This window comes from Rhinoderma darwinii, chromosome 5 (assembly GCF_050947455.1).
Source record: "Rhinoderma darwinii isolate aRhiDar2 chromosome 5, aRhiDar2.hap1, whole genome shotgun sequence".
NCBI classification, from domain to species: domain Eukaryota; kingdom Metazoa; phylum Chordata; class Amphibia; order Anura; family Rhinodermatidae; genus Rhinoderma; species Rhinoderma darwinii.
Genome location: NC_134691.1, coordinates 248,906,324 through 248,922,975, shown reverse-complemented (window position 1 = coordinate 248,922,975; position 16,652 = coordinate 248,906,324). Strand labels below are relative to the sequence as shown.

At 40.6% G+C, this 16,652-nt stretch overlaps 1 protein-coding gene across 2 annotated transcripts in view; it reads right to left on the bottom strand.

The window, feature by feature from the left end:
- The window catches only part of RALA (RAS like proto-oncogene A), a 96,333-nt gene that overhangs the window by 38,185 nt on the left and 41,496 nt on the right, over window positions 1-16,652 (bottom strand). The gene's annotated exons all lie outside the window — the stretch shown is intronic.

The following is a 16,652-nucleotide window of genomic DNA, read 5'->3' as shown; positions in this document are numbered from 1 at the left end:
GTCTTCAGGAGATCCCCGCTAAAACCGCTCCGATGCGGCCCCCTCCCTCGCAAACCACTCAGATGCAGCACTTGCTATTGAGTGCCGCATCTGAGGGGTTAAATACGATCGGAGACCACTGCTAGTGGTCTCCGATCGTTGCCCTGAAGCCCGAGGCTGTAACCAACAGCCCGGTTTTCAGCAGCACCCCGCACGATGCGGGGAAAGTTCTTCTGAAGTGCCGACGTGAAAAGCCGACACTTCAGAAGAACTACCCTGAACGGCCGATGTAAAAACACTATACGCCGGTCGTTAAGGGGTTAAGAAATAAATATCTGCCATCCGGATTCCTGCACATGTGCAATGTAGGAGAAGGGCACCCCTCTCTGAAATACGAACACCTTTCGCTGCCGCGCTATCTGAGCCATTATGGAACCACGTGGGGTAACATGAGTAAGACAGGTTAGGGTAGTGATTAAATTTAAAGTGTTTCCTGTAAAAATAAAATTGAGCAATGTTGTTTTTTAAGCAGCGAGATAATATGTCGTTTAGATGGAGAACGAAACCCCTTAACCCCTTCCCGCACCTTTGCGTAAATGCAAGTCCAGGTGAGCAGTAACTTCGCGCACCTGGGCGTGCAGTTACGTCCGCGCTTTAACAGTTAACCGCCGCGCGGCGCTACACCACAGCGGCGGTTAACTGTGCAGGGTTTCTTCCCTGCTCTCCAAGTTGCCGATCAGCGGCCTGTCGCCGCTGAAATCGGCAATTAACCCCTTCGATGTGGTGGTCAATTGCGATCACCACATTGAAGAGGTTTACAGCGGATCGGCAGCCCCCCACATGCATTTGCGGGGGCTGGTGATCCTTATCACGGCGACCAGAGGCCAGAAAATGGCCTCCGGGCTGCCATGTACGGAAGCCTCGGAGGAGCAGCCTCCTGCCGGTCCTCCGATACTTCCTGTCAGTGTGACAGTTACGTCACAATGACAGTTAGAACACATTACACTACGTGTGTAGTGTAATGTGTTCTAGCAGCGATCAGAGCTGCAAGTCTAAGTGTCCCCTAGTGGGACAAGTAAAAAAAGTTAAAAAAAAAAGATAATAAAAATGTTTTTAAAAAGTGTAAAAATAAAAGTTAGTAGTGACATAAACAAAGAATTCTTTTTTTCCTATAATAAAAGTCTTTTATTATAGGAAAAAAATTAACACGTTAAAAAAAGTGCACATTTGGTATCACCGCGTTCGTAACGACCCCATCTATAAAACTGTAGTATTATTTATCCCGCACGGTGAACAATGCGAAAAAAATAAACGAAAAACAGTGCCAAATTTTTCACAAAAAAAATCACAAATTTTTGGTTACCAACCCTCCCAAAATATACAATAAAGTGATCAAAAAGTCGCATGTATGCCAAAATGGTACCAATACAAAGTACAACACGTCCCGCAAAAAACAAGCCCTTACACCGCTTTTTTGAATGAAAAATAAAAAAGTTATGGCTCTCAGAATATGGTGACACAAAAAATAATTTATTTTATAAATAAGTGATTTTATTGTACAAACGCTGCAAAACATAAAAATATTATATACATATGGTATCGCCGTAATCATATGGACCCGCAGAATAAAGTAAAATGGTCATTTATAGCCCAGGGTGAACGCCATAAAAAAAAAGAATAAAAAACTTTGTCAGAATTGATGTTTTTTTGTCACCTTGCTTGCCAAAAAATGGAATAAAACATGATCCAAAAAATTTCTGGTACCCCAAAATGGTACCAATGAAAACTACAGATTATCCCGCAGCAAATAAACCCTCACACTGCTCCGGTGGAGAAAAAATAAAAAAAGTTCTGGCTCTCAGAATATGGCGATGCAAAATGTGTTGAGAGTTCCAAACGCAGATAAGATCGGGCGCCATTTATCCGTGCAACACCGGCCACATATCTGCGGATTATTATTTATTTACTGCATTATTATACCCTCTTATTATACCCCGCACAGATAACATATGCCCCCACATTATAAACTAAAACACCAGTAAAACCCCAAACAGAACAACTACCAAGCTACATCTGCGCCCCAAAAGCCAAATGGCGCTCCCTCCCTTCTGAGCCCTGCAGCGTGCCTAAACACCAGTTTACGTCCACAGATATGGCATCGCCATACCCGGGAGAACCCGGTTAATATTTTATGAGGTATTTGTCTTCAGTGGCACAAACTGGGCATAACATGTAGTGCACTGAAATGGCATATGAGTGGAAATTTGTAATTTTCACTCTGCACCATCCGCTGCACTTTAACCCCTTCGCGCACCACGACATAGCATGTCTTAGTGTGGGGGGTGATGTATGGAGAAGTCTCACGTGAAAAATAAAGAATTTAAAGGTAACGTGTCGCTAGAAAAATTGTTTTTTTTAGTTAAACAGTTAGTGTATAAATGATTAAACATTGTTCTAATTTTTTTAATTTTTTAATTTTTTCACGAGTCAGGAAATATTATAAATTAGATTTTCATTTATAACATTTCCCAGTGCTGGTCACTAGATGGAGCAATTCCCAAAATTGCAGCATTGGCATTTGCTTTATGCTGCAAAATTGGAGAAAATACACTCGCTCTAGTGAGCTCACAGAATCCCCTCACAGAATCCCCCCTCCCTTATCCTAGCTAGTGCCAGGAGAAAGGAGGGAATTGAACGGTCAAACCTCCTACACTGTGTGTCGCCATTTTTTGAGCGAACACACAGTGTAGTAGGTTTACATACAGTAATAATCACACACTAAAACACGTACATACAGAGAAATAACTTACCTGCTCCTGCCGCCGCTGCTCCCGCCGCTCCCTCCGCTCCCTCTGCTACAAGTGCTTACATTAGAACACAAGTCCGGAAGCCGCGACCGGAAGTAGTAATCTTACTGTCCGGCCGCGGCTTCCGGTCCACAAGAAAATGGTGCCGGACTTCGCTCGGTCAAAGACCTTCCATCTGGACTGTGTGGGAGCGGCGCATGCGCCGTTCCCACACAGACGGCGTACAGCATAGTGAATGGAACGGGTCCCGTTCGCATTCACTATGGGGCTGTATGTGCCGTATTCCATGTCTGTATGAGTCGTTAACCGACACATACAGAGATGAAAAAAAAAATGGCAGCCCCCATAGACAAGAAAAAGTTCAAAAATAAAAAAAAGTAAAACACAAACACACAAATAAATAAAACATTTTTTAATAAAACACTAAAAGCAAATTGATGTAAAAAATTTTTTTTTCGCGACACCCGTCCTTTAAAACGGCAAAATCACTGTTTTTGGGTCACCTTCGCTCTACCTAAAAATGTAATAAAAAGTGCTCAAAAAGTTGTATGTACCAAAAAATGGTACCAATAAAAACGACCACTCGTCCTTCAATAAATAAGCCCTCATACCGCTCTATTGACTGAAAAATAAAAAAGTTATGGCTCTTGGAACGCGGGGAGGAAAAAACTAAAAAGGAAAAGAAAAAAATGGATCAGTCCAGAAAGGGTTAATTACTTTCTAATGAAAAACCATTTATGACCACACGTGGGGTATTGCGTACTCGGGAGAAATTGATTTACAAATGTTGGGGTGCTTTTTCCCCCTTTATCCTTTGTGAAATTGAAAAAAATGCAACATTTTAGTGGAAGAAATGTTGATATTCATTTTCACGCCCTAATTCTAATAAATCCTGCAAAAGACTTGTGGGGTCTAAATGCCCACTATATCCCTAGATAGATTCTTTAAGTGGTGTAATTTCCACTTTTGGGGGGTTTCCACTGTTTTGGCCTCTCAGGGGCTTTGCAACAGCGACATGGCACCCAAAAAACATTTCAGCTAAATTTGAGCTCCAAAAGCCAAATAGTGCTCCTTCCCTTCTGAGCCTTGCGGTGGGTTCAAACAGCAGTTTATTACCACATATGGCATATTTCCGTAATCGGGAGAAATTGTTTTACAAATGTTGGGGTGCTTTTTCTCCTTTATTCCTTGTAAAAATGGCTACCTTTTTTCAGGAAAAAAGTGGATTTTTACCGTTACAGAATAATTCCAATGAATTCAGCAAAACAACTGTGGGGTCAAAATGCAAACTTTACCCCTAGAAAAACTCCTTGATGAGTGTAGTTTCCAAAATGGGGTCACTTTCCGGGGGTTTCCACTATTTTGTTCCCTCCAGTGCATTTCAAACGCGACACGGCACTGAAAACTATTCCAGCAAAATCAGAATTTCAAAATCCAAATGGTGCTCCTTCCCTTCTGAGTCCTGCTGTGGGTCCAAACAGCAGTTTATTACCACATATGGAGTATTGCTATAATCGGGAGAAATTTCTTTACATATGTTGGGGTGTTTTTTTCTCTTTTATTCCTTGAAAAAATTAAACATTTCTACGCTTTTTCAGAAAAAAAGTAGATTTTCATCTTCACATACTAATTCAAATAAATTTAGCAAAAAAAGACCTCTTCAAACGTGACATGGTACCTAAAATATATGCTAAAAAAAAGGAGGCCCCAAAATCCACTAGGTGCTCCTTTGCTTCTGAGGTCAGTGTTTCAGTAAATTAGCGCACTAGGGCCACATGTGGGATATTTCTAAAAACTGCAGAATCTGGGCAATACATAATAAGTTACATTTCTCAGGTAAAACCTTCTGTGGTATAGAAAAAAATGTATTACAAATTAATTTTGTAAAAAAAAAAAAAAATGAAATTTGTAACTTTCACCTCTACTTTGCTTTAACCCCTTCCCTCTTTGGCCACTTTTGACCTTCCTGACAGAGCCTCATTTTTCAAATCTGACATGTTTCACTTTATGTGGTAATAACTCCGGAATGCGATTCTGAGTTTGTTTTCTCGTGACACATTGGACTTTATGTTACTGGCAAAATTTGCCCGATACATTCAGTATTTAATTGTGAAAAACACCAAAATTTTGCGAAAAATTGCAAAAATTAGCATTTTTCTCAATTTAAATGTATCTGCTTGTAAGACAGGCAGTTATACCACACAAAAATGTTGCTAACATCCCCCATATGTCTACTTTAGATTGGCATCGTTTTTTGAACATCATTTTATTTTTCTATGACATCACAAGGCTTAGAACTTTAGCAGCAATTTCTCACATTTTCAAGAAAATTTAAAAATGCTATTTTTACAGGGGCCAGTTCAGTTGTGAAGTAGCTTTGAGGTCCTTAGATATTAGAAATCCCCCAATAAGTCACCCCATTTTAAAAACTGCACCCCTCAAAGTATTCAAAACAGCATTTAGAAAGTTTCTTAACCCTTTAGACATTGCGCAGGAATTAAGGCAAAGTAGAGGTGAAATTTACAAAGTTCATTATTTTTTTCCAGAAATTCATTTTTTTTGTACCACAGAAGGTTTTACACAAGAAATGCAACTCAATATTTATTGCCCAGGTTCTGCAGTTTTAGGAAATATCCCACTTGTGGCTTTAGTGTGCTACTGGACTGAAGCACCGGCCTCAGAACAAAGGAGCACCTGGTGGATTTTGGGCCTCCTTTTTATTAGAATAAATTTTAGGCACCATGTCAGCTTTGAACAGGTCTTGTGGAACTAAAACAGTGGAAACCCCCCAAAAGTGACCCCATTTGGGAAACTACACCCCTCGAGGAATTTATTTAGGGGTGTAGCAAGCATTTTGACCGGCCAGTTTTTTTGCAAAAATTTTTGGAACTAGGCCATGAAAATCTACATTTTTTCAAATAAAATGTAGGTTTAGCTAATTTTTTTTCATTTCCAAAAGAACTAAAGTAGAAAAAGCACCACAACATTTGTAGAGCAATTTCTCCTGAGTAAAACAATACCCCACATGTGGTAATAAACGGTTGTTTGGACACACGGCAGGGCTTAGAAGGGAAAGAGCGCCATTTGGCTCTTGGAGCTCAAATTTAGCAGGAATGGTTTGCGGAGGCCATGTCACATTTGCAAAGCCCCTGAGGTGACAAAACAGTGGAAACCCCCAACATGTGACCCCATTTTGGAAACTATACCCCTTGAGGAAAATATCTAGGGGTATAGTGAGCATTTTGACCCCACAGGTTTCTTGCAAAAATTTTTGGAACTAGGCCATAAAAATGAAAATCTAAATTTTTTCAAATAAAATGTAGGTTTAGCTAATTTTTTTTCATTTCCACAAGGACTAAAGGAAAAAAAGCACCATAAAATTTGTAAAGAAATTTCTCCCGAGTAAAACAATACCCCACATGTGGTAATAAACGGCTGTTTGGACACACGGCGAGGCTGAGAAGGGAAAGAGCGCCATTTGGCTTTTGGAACTCAAATTTAGCAGGAATGGTTTGCGGAGGCCATGTCGCATTTGCAAAGCCCCTGAGGGGACAAAACAGTGGAAACCCCCAACAAGTGAACCCATTTTGGTAACTACACCGCATGAGGAAATTATCTAGGGATACAGTGAGCAGTTTGACCCCACAGGTGTTTTACAGAACTTATTGGAAGTAGGCCGTAAAAATGGAAATCTACATTTTTTCAAAGAAAATGTAGGTTTAGGTATTTTCTTTTCATTTCCACAAGGACTGAGGAGAAAAAGCACCGTAACATTTGTAAAGCAACTTCTCCCGAGTAAAACAATACCCCACATGTGGTCACAAACATCTGTTTGGACACACGGTAGGGCTCAGAATGGAACTAGCACCATTTGGATTTTGGAATGGTTTCTGGGCGCCATGTCACATTTGCTGAGCCCCTGTAGTACTAGAACAGTGGAAACACCCCAAAAGTGACTCCATTTGGGAAACTGCACCCCCTGAGGAATCATCTAGGGGTATAGTGAAAATTTTGATCCCAAAAGTTTTTTGCTGAATTAATTAGAATTAAGCCATGAAAATGAAAAATATTTTTTTTTTCCCAACAAGATGTAGTTTTAGATCAACATTTTTCATTTTTACAAGGAATAGAGAAGAAAAAGCCCCCCAACATTTGTAAAGTAATTTCTCCAGAGTACGGTAACACCCCATATGTGGTTATAATCAGCCGTTTACATATATGGGAGCATTAAGAAGAAAAGGAGCGGTATTTATCTTTTGGAGCGTAGATTTTTCTGGAATGGTTTGCGGACGCCATGTTGCATTTGCAAAACCACTGATGAACCAAACAAATGTGACCCCGTTTTAGAAACTACACCCCTAAAGGCATTTATCAAGGGGTGTAGTGAGAATTTAGACTCCACAGGTGTTTTTCAGAAATGAATACGTAGTGGATGGTGCAAAGTGAAAATTGCAATTTCTCCACTGATATGCCCATTCACCGCACAATATGTTGTGACCCTAGAGAATCTTACCCCATAAATTGTTAAGCGGGTTCTCCCGGGTATGGTAATGCCTTACTTGTGGACATAAATTGCTATTTGGGCACGCTGTAGGGCTAAGAAGGGAAAGACCGCCATTTTGAGCATGGATTTTGCTTGGTAATAGTTCTGTTTGGGGTTTTGCTGGTATTTCCGTTTATAATGTGGGGGCACATGTAAGCTGTGCGGAGTACATGAGGGCATAATAAGAGGGTATAATAATGGGGTAAATAAAACAATTATCCATAGATGTGTGTTACGATGTCAAGCGATCCGTTATGAACAGGCCGGTGTCGCACTGATAAACAGTTTTCTTTCTTATCCTCCTTTTGTAACGCTCTGCACCTTTTGGGGACTTTTTCTCCTTCGTAGTTTGGGAAATATTGCTGGGAAAGTTTTGCGCTGGTATAATACGGGCACCCTCGCTTCCAGCGGATGTGCCATGTCCCTTCCCTTTTCTAGTTCCTAAATACTAGGGCCCTGAAACGGAAGGAATGTTCCCCTCCGGCCTGCGCATTGAGATGTTTTTTCATCACCGCGTTACTAGTGCCATAACTTTTTTATTTTTCAGTTGATTGAGCGGTGTGCGGGCTTGTTTTTTGCGAGACGGGCTGTAGATTTTATTGGTACCATTTTAGAACACATACGACTTTTTGATCACTTTTTATTTCATTTTTTGTTAAAGGAAATTACCAAAAACAAGCAATTCTGGAATAGTTTTTTATTGGGTTTTTTTTTCGGAATCCACAGTGCGCCCTAAATTACATGTTAGCTTTATTCTGCGGGTCGATACGATTACGGCGATACCAAATTTATATCGTGTTTTTTATGTATTGCAGCTTTTGCACAATAAAATCACTTTTTTTATAAAATCATTTGTTTTCTGTGTCGACATATTGTAAGACCCATAACTTTTTTATTTTTGCGTGCACAAAGCGGTGTCAGGGATTATTTTTTGCGGGACGGATTGCAGTTTTTATTAGTATTATTTTGGAGTAAATGTGACTTTTTGATCACTTTTTATAGCATTTTTTGGAAGGAGATGTGACCTAAAAACAAAGATTCTGGCGTTGTTTTTCATGTTTTTTTTTTACGCCGTTCACCGTGCGGGATAAATTAAATAATTGTTTTGTAGTTTGGGTCGTTACGTACGCGGCGATACCAATTATGTATAGTTTTTTTTATGTATTGCGGCTTTTGCTCAATAAAATCACTTTTTTATAAAATCATTTGTTTTCTGTGTCGCCATATTCTAAGACCCATAACTTTTTTATTTTTGCGTGCACAAAGCGGTGTCAGGGATTATTTTTTGCGGGACGGATTGCCGTTTTTATTAGTACTATTTTGGAGTAAATGTGACTTTTTTATCACTTTTTATAGCATTTCATGGTTTTTTTTTTACGCCGTTCACCGTGCGGGATAAATTACATAATAGTTTTGTAGTTTGGGTCGTTACGGACGCGGCGATACCAATTATGTATAGTTTTTTTTAATTTTTACGGTTTTTCCCATAATAAAAGACTTACTATGGGAAAAAAGTCAGTTTAGCTTTATTTTTATTTGAAATGTGTGTGTTTTACCACATTTTTATTAACTTTTTTGACTTGTCCCACTAGGGGACATGAGGGCCTGATGCCCCGATCGCTACTCTAATACACTGCACTACATACGTAGTGCAGTGTATTAGCGCTGTCAGTTATTCACTAACAGCGAGCCTATGAGGACGCGCCGCAGGCGGGTCCTCATCAGCTCCCGTACAAGGCAGACTCGGACGCCATTTTCTGGCGTCCGATTGCCACAGCAACCCAGTGATTGCATCACTGGGTTGCCGGTCGGGTGAAAAACTGAACTGAACTGGTCCTTGTAAAAATCGCCTTTTGAAATGTTCTTGAAAATATGAGAAATCGCTGCTAAAGTTCTAAGTCTTGTAACATCCTAGAAAAATAAAAGAATGTTCAAAAAACAATGCAAATATAAAGTAGACATATGGGTGATGTTAACTAGTAACTATTTTGTGTGGTATTACTATCTGTTTTACAAGCAGATACATTTAAATTTAGAAAAATGCAAATTTTTGCAAATTTTCTCCAAATCTTGGTGTTTTTTACAAATAAATATTGAATTTATCAACCAAATTTTTTCACTAACTTGAAGTACAATATGTCACGAGAAAACAATCTCAGAATCGCTTGGATAGGTAAAAGCATTCCGGAGTTATTACCACATAAACGGACATGTCAGATTTGAAAAATCTGCTTCGTCCTGAAAACCAAAACAGGCTCAGTCCTGAAGGGGTTACATTGGAAGAAGCAACCCTTAAATCAGCCATGTAATTAGTGTAACAACAGCACAAGCTCCTCCTCCAGTAGCCTGGCCTACACACAGTTCGTGGATGTAACTTCCCAGGTAACAAACATAACAGATTAACCCCTTAGGGTATGTTCACACGGCCAAATTTCAGACGTATACGAGGCGTATTATGCCTCGTTTTACATCTGAAAATACGGCTCCAATACGTCGGCAAACATCTGCCCATTCATTTGAATGGGTTTGCCGACGTACTGTGCAGACGACCTGTTATTTACGCGTCGTCGTTTGACAGCTGTCAAACGACGACTCGTAAAAATACAGCCTCTTCAAAAGAAGTGCAGGACACTTCTTTCAGACGTTTTTGGAGCTGTTTTCTCATAGACTCCAATGAAAACAGCTCCAAAAACGGACGTAAAAAACGCCGCGAAAACGGCCGCGAAAAATGCGAGTTGGTAAAAAAACGTCTGAAAAGCAGGGTCTGTTTTCCCTTGAAAACAGCTCTGGATTTTCAGACGTTTTGGTTGACTACGTGTGAACATACCCTCAACGCACCAGGACGCACCGGTACGTCCTGCATTGAAGTGCTTTATAGAGGCTCTGTCACCAGATTTTGCAACCCCTATCTGCTATTGCAGCAGATAGGCGCTGCAATGTAGATTACAGTAACGTTTTTATTTTAAAAAAACGAGCATTTTTGGCCAAGTTATGACCATTTTTGTATTTATGCAAATGAGGCTTGCAAAAGTCCAAGTGGGCGTGTTTAAAGTAAAGTCCAAGTGGGCGTGTATTATGTGCGTACATCGGGGCGTTTTTACTACTTTTACTAGCTGGGCGTTCTGACGAGAAGTATCATCCACTTCTCTTCAGAACGCCCAGCTTCTGGCAGTGCAGACACAGCGTGTTCTCGAGAGATCACGCTGTGACGTCACTCACAGGTCCTGCATCGTGTCGGACGAGCGAGGACACATCGGCACCAGAGGCTACAGTTGATTCTGCAGCAGCATCAGCGTTTGCAGGTAAGTAGCTACATCGACTTACCTGCAAACGCTGATGCTGCTGCAGAATCAACTGTAGCCTCTGGTGCCGATACGATGCAGGACCTGTGAGTGACGTCACAGCGTGATCTCTCTCGAACACGCTGTGTGTCTGTGCACTGCCAGAAGCTGGGCGTTCTGAAGAGAAGTGGATGATACTTCTCGTCAGAACGCCCAGCTAGTAAAAGTAGTAAAAACGCCCCGATGTACGCACATAATACACGCCCACTTGGACTTTTGCAAGCCTCATTTGCATAAATACAAAAATGGTCATAACTTGGCCAAAAATGCTCGTTTTTTAAAAATAAAAACGTTACTGTAATCTACATTGCAGCGCCTATCTGCTGCAATAGCAGATAGGGGTTGCAAAATCTGGTGACAGAGCCTCTTTAAGGCACCGGGACATACCGGTGCGTCCTAGCTAAAAACTGTCACCCTGTCAAAGGACAAGGTGACAGAACTGTGCCGTCAACTGTTTATGACAGTTGACCGGCACAGTAAGACCATTAACAGCGGTCTCCTGCCGGCAATCGCTGTGATTGGTCAGTCAAAGCAGACTGACCAATCACAGCTCCATGACGTGTGTATGTGATGGCGCTGGCTCAGAAGCTGAGCCAGCGCTATCACCTCCTGTAATTAGCTGTCCGACGCCCCTCTGCAACGGCCAGGACCGGAGCTAGGCTCTGATCCGGCCGATTAACCCCTTCGATGCATCGATCAACGCGATCGATGCATCGAAGTGTCTTGTAGCCTGTCGGCAACCACGATGGTTGCCACGGGCGCGGGTGTCAGCTGTTTGTCACAGCTGACATCGTGCCCTAACGGCCAGGACCGGAGCTAGGCTCCGATCTGGCCGATTAACCGGTTAGACGCAGCTTTGGCTGCATCTAAGTGATTAGATCGTACCCTATGGTTGCTAATGACAACCATCGGCACCCACGGGTTTCCGATGGCTGCTATAGCAACCGTAGCCTAACAATCGCTTCCTAGTACGGAAGCCTATTAGGCCCCGCCGGGAGGCGAAGCCTAATAGGCTTGCTGTCAGTGAATAGCTGACAGCTCTAATACACTGCACTATGTAGGTAGTGCAGTGTATTAGAATAGCGATCAGGGCTTCATGCCTTCAAGTTCCCTAGTGGGACAAAAGAAAAAGTTATAACAAGTTAATAAAAATGTTGTTAAAAAAAATTATAATTTCATGTTAATACAACACTATAACAGCCTTTTTTCCCTATAATAAGTCTTTTTATTATGGGAGAAACCAAAAAAACATGAAAAAACTACACATATGTGGTATCCCCGAGTCCGTAACGACCCAAACTATAAAAATATCACGCTATTTTACCCGTACGGTGAACACCGTAAAAAAATTAAATAAAAAAACTATTCCAGAATCACTGTTTGTTAGTCGCTACCCCTCGCAAAACAGAATAAAAAAAAAGGGATCTAAAAGTTGCATGTACCCCAAAATTATACCATTAAAAACTGCAGCCCGTACCGCAAAAACAAACCCTCCCACCGCTTTTTTGACAAAAAAATAAAAAAGTTATCGCTCTCAGAATATGGTGACACCAAAAATAAATTTGAAACAAAAGTGATTTTATCGTGCAGAAGCTGCAAAACATAAGAGAAACTATATACATCGCCGTAATCGTACCGACCCGCAGAATAAACTAAAATTGTCATTCATAGCGCATGGCGAACGCCGTAAAAACAAAAAACACATCAGAATTGCAGGTTTTTGGTCACCTGCTTGCCAAAGAAATTAAATACAAAGTGATCAAAAAATCGCATGTACCCCAAAATGGTACCAATGAAATCTACAGATTGTCCCGCAACAAATAAGCCCTCACACGGCTCCGGTGGAGAAAAAATAAAGACGTTTTGGCTCTCAGAATATGGCGATGCAAAATGTGCAGAGTGTCCAAAAGCGGATAAGATTGGGCGCCATTTATCAGTGTGACAGCGACCACGTCTGCGGATTATTATGTATTTACCCAATTATTATACCCTCTTATTATACCCTGATGTTCTCCGCACAGATTACATGTACCCCCACATCATAAACTGAAATACCAGTAATACCCCAAACAGAACAATTAGCGAGCAAAATCCACGCTCCGAAAGCCAAATGGCGCTTCCTCCCTTCTGAGTCCTACAGTGTACCCAAGCAGCAGTGTACGTCCACATATATGGCATCGCCATACCCGGGAGAACCCGCTTAACAGTTTGAGGTATTTGTCTTCAGTGGCACGAACTGGGCACAAAATATTGTGCACTAAAATGGCAGATACCTGTGGAAATTTGCAATTTTCACTTTGCACCATCCACTGAGCGTTCATTTCTAATAGAAAAAAAAAACCTGTGTGGTCAAAATGCCTTCAGGGGTGCAGTTTCCAAAATGGGGGTCACTACTTGGGGGTTTGTTTTACTATTTGACCCCAGAGCTCTGCCATTGTGGGCTAATGCTGCGAAAATCACCAAAATAGGCCTCACATGTGCCTTTCACTCTTAAACCCTGTCATATGTCCAGGCAAATGATAAATGCCTTGAGGGGTGTAGTTTACCAAATGGGGTCACTTCTCATGGTTTTACACTCTACTCTGGTACCTAAGGGCGCCCGTACACCAGTCCAGCAAAATCTGCGCTCTAAAAGCCCAATGGCACTCCTTCCATTTTGAGCTCTGCCATGTGCCCAAACAGCAGTTTAGGGCCACACATGGGGTATTGTTGTACTCGGGAGAAATTGGGTAACAAATTATGTGTTGTTTTTTTCTCCTATTACCCCTTGTGGGAAAAAAAATGGGTGCAAACTACATATTTTTGGGGAAAATTTTTTTTTTCTTTTTTACTGCCTCATTCTAATACAATCTATGAAACACCTGTGGGATCAAAATGCTCAGTACACCCCTAGATGATTACCCTGAGGGGTAAAGTTTCCAAAATAGAGTCACTTTTCAGGGGTTTCTACTGTACGGGTACCTCAGGGGCTCTGCAAATGCGACATCGCGCCCAAAAAACAATCAACCAAAATCTACATGCCAAGTAGCACTCCTGCCATTCTGAGCCCTGCGGTGTATCCAAGCAGCAGTTTATGACCACATATGAGGTATTGCCAGACTCGGGAGAAATTGCTTTACAATTGTTGGGGCGCTTTTTCTCCTTTATTCCTTGTGAAAATGAAAACAATTCAACATTTTAGTGGAAAGAATGTAGATTTTCATTTTCACTGCATAATCCCAATAATTCAGCAAAAAAACTGTGGGGTCAAAATGCTCACTATACCGCTAGATAAATTCCACGAGGGGTATAGTTTCCCAAATGGGGTCACTTTTGCCGGGTTTGCACTATTTTGGCCCCTCAGTGGCTTTGCAAATGTGACATGGGGCCGCAAACCATTCCAGCAAAACTTGAGCTCCAAAAGTCAAATGGCGCTCCGTCCTTTCTAACTTCCGCCATGTGTCCAAACAGCAGTTTATTACCACATATGGGGTATTGCTGTGCAGAGAAGAGTTTGCTTTACAAATATTGGGGTGTTTTTTCTCCTTTATCTACTGTAAAAATGAAAAAATCTGAGCTAAAACTACATTTTATTAGAAAAAATTTAGATTTTCAATTTCACGGGATAATTCCCATAAATTCAGCAAAAACCGTGTAGGGTCAAAATGCTAACTATACCTCTGGAAAAATTCCTTGAGGGGTGTAGTTTCCAAAATGGGGTCACTTTTGGGGGGTTTCCACTGTTTTGGCACCACAAGACCTCCTCAAACCTGACATGGTGCCTAAACTATATTCCTAAAAAACGGAGGCCCCAAAATCCACCAGGTGCTCCTTTGCTTCTGAGGCGGGTGCTTCAGTCCATTAGCACACTAGGGCCACATGTAGGATATTTAAAAAAAATTGCAGAATCTGGGCAATAAATATTGAGTTGCATTTCTCTGGTAAAACCTTCTGTGTTACAGAAAAAATGTATTACAAATGAATTTCGTAAAAAAATAAAATAAATATATAGAAATTTGTAAATTTCACCTCTACTTTGCTTTATTTCCTGTGAAACGCCTAAAGGGTTCAAATAATTTCTGAATGCTGTTTTGAATACTTTGAGGGGTTCAGTTTTTAAAATGGGGTGTTTTATTGGGGGTTTCTAATATATAAGGCCCTCAAAGCCACTTCAGAACTGAACTGGTCCCTGAAAAAATAGCCTTTTGAAATTTTCTTGAAAATGCGAGAAATTGCAGCTAAAGTTCTAAGCCTTGTAACGTCCTAGATAAATAAAAGGACGTTCAAAAAACGATGCAAACATAAAGTAGACCTATGGGAAATATAAACTAGTAAGTATTTTGTGTGGTATTACGATCTGTTTTACAAGAAGATACATTAAAATTTAGAAAAATGCAGATTTTTGCTAATTTTCTCAAAATTTTGGTGTTTTTGACGAATAAATATTGAATTTAACGTCAACATTTTTTCAGCATCATAAAGTACAACATGTCACGAGAAAACAATCTCAGAATCGCTTGGATAGGCAAAAACAGTCCCGAGTTATTACCACATAAAGTGACACGTCAGATTTGCAAAAATCGGCTGTGTCCGCAAGGCCAAAACAGGCTTAGACACTAAGGGGTTAAACCAGAACAAAATGTTCTACAACATAGGACTAATATTATCCCTAAGAGAAGAAAAAGGTGGGTGGGAGGGGGGGGGGGTTGCATCCAAACAGTTCTTCCACTGTACCTCTAGAAGCTCACTCATTAAAGACACAATAGTATATAAACTAACCACTATCGTCACTTCGCAATGACACCCACAATATGCATAACAGTACTATATATCAAGGTGAATAAGTGAGGAGCTATGTAGCGATGGTTAATACAAATCAGAATGCCTTATATATATCTCAACTAGCTTACACACATACCCGTGCAATTTTTTATTACATTTTTATTCCAGTTTTTGGAAAGTTAGGTGACCCAAAAAAAATAAAGCTATTCTAGCATCTTTTTTTATGCTTTTCACTATGCGTTCTAAACAATAGGTTAACATTATGTGAGGGTTGATACGATTACAGTGATGCCAATTAAATATTTTTTTTATGTTTTACTACTTTTACACAATAAAAACACTTTTTTTTTTAATAGATAAAAAAAAACATGTTTTGTGCACCCCACAACGTTGCTGAGGTTTAGATCTTGGCCAACATATGGTTGCAGCAGTTACTTGGGGTTAAAAGGAAAATTGCTGAATTTGAGCGAGAGCTCATACTCGGGCGTCAGCTCATGTAGGCAGTTGGCCACACAAACCAATTAGGGAATTAAAAACAAAGTATAGTTGTTCGCATTGCTGCAAGTTATATAGTTTACATAGTTTGTACAGTTGAAAAAAGACATGTCCATCAAGTTCAACCAAGGGATGGGAAAGGGGAAGTAAAAAATTTCTACACATAGGAGCTAATATTTTTTTGTTCTAGGAAATTATCTAACCCTTTTATAAAGCCATCTACTGTCCCTGCTGTGACCAGCTCCTGTGGTAGACTATTCCATAGATTCACCGTTCTCACGGTAAAGAAGGCTTGTCACCTCTGCAGGTTGAACCTTTCTTTTTCCAGACGGAGGGAGTGCCCCCTTGTTTTTTGAGGGGGTTTTACATGGAACAGGATTTCACCATATTTTTTGTATGTGCCATTCATATATTTATATAAGTTAATCATGTCCCCCCTTAGTCGTCTTTTCTCAAGGCTAAATAGGTTTAGTTCTTTTAATCTTTCCTCATAACTTAGATTCTCCATGCCCCTTATTAGCTTCGTTGCTCTTCTTTGTATTTTTTCCAACTCCAGGGCATCCTTTCTATGAACTGGAGCCCAGAACTGGACTGCATATTCTAGATGAGGCCTCACTAATGCTTTGTAAAGTGGTAATATTACATCCCTGTCCCTCGAGTCCATGCCTCTTTTAATACACGACAATATTTTGCTGGCCTTTGAAGCAGCTGATTGACACTGCATGC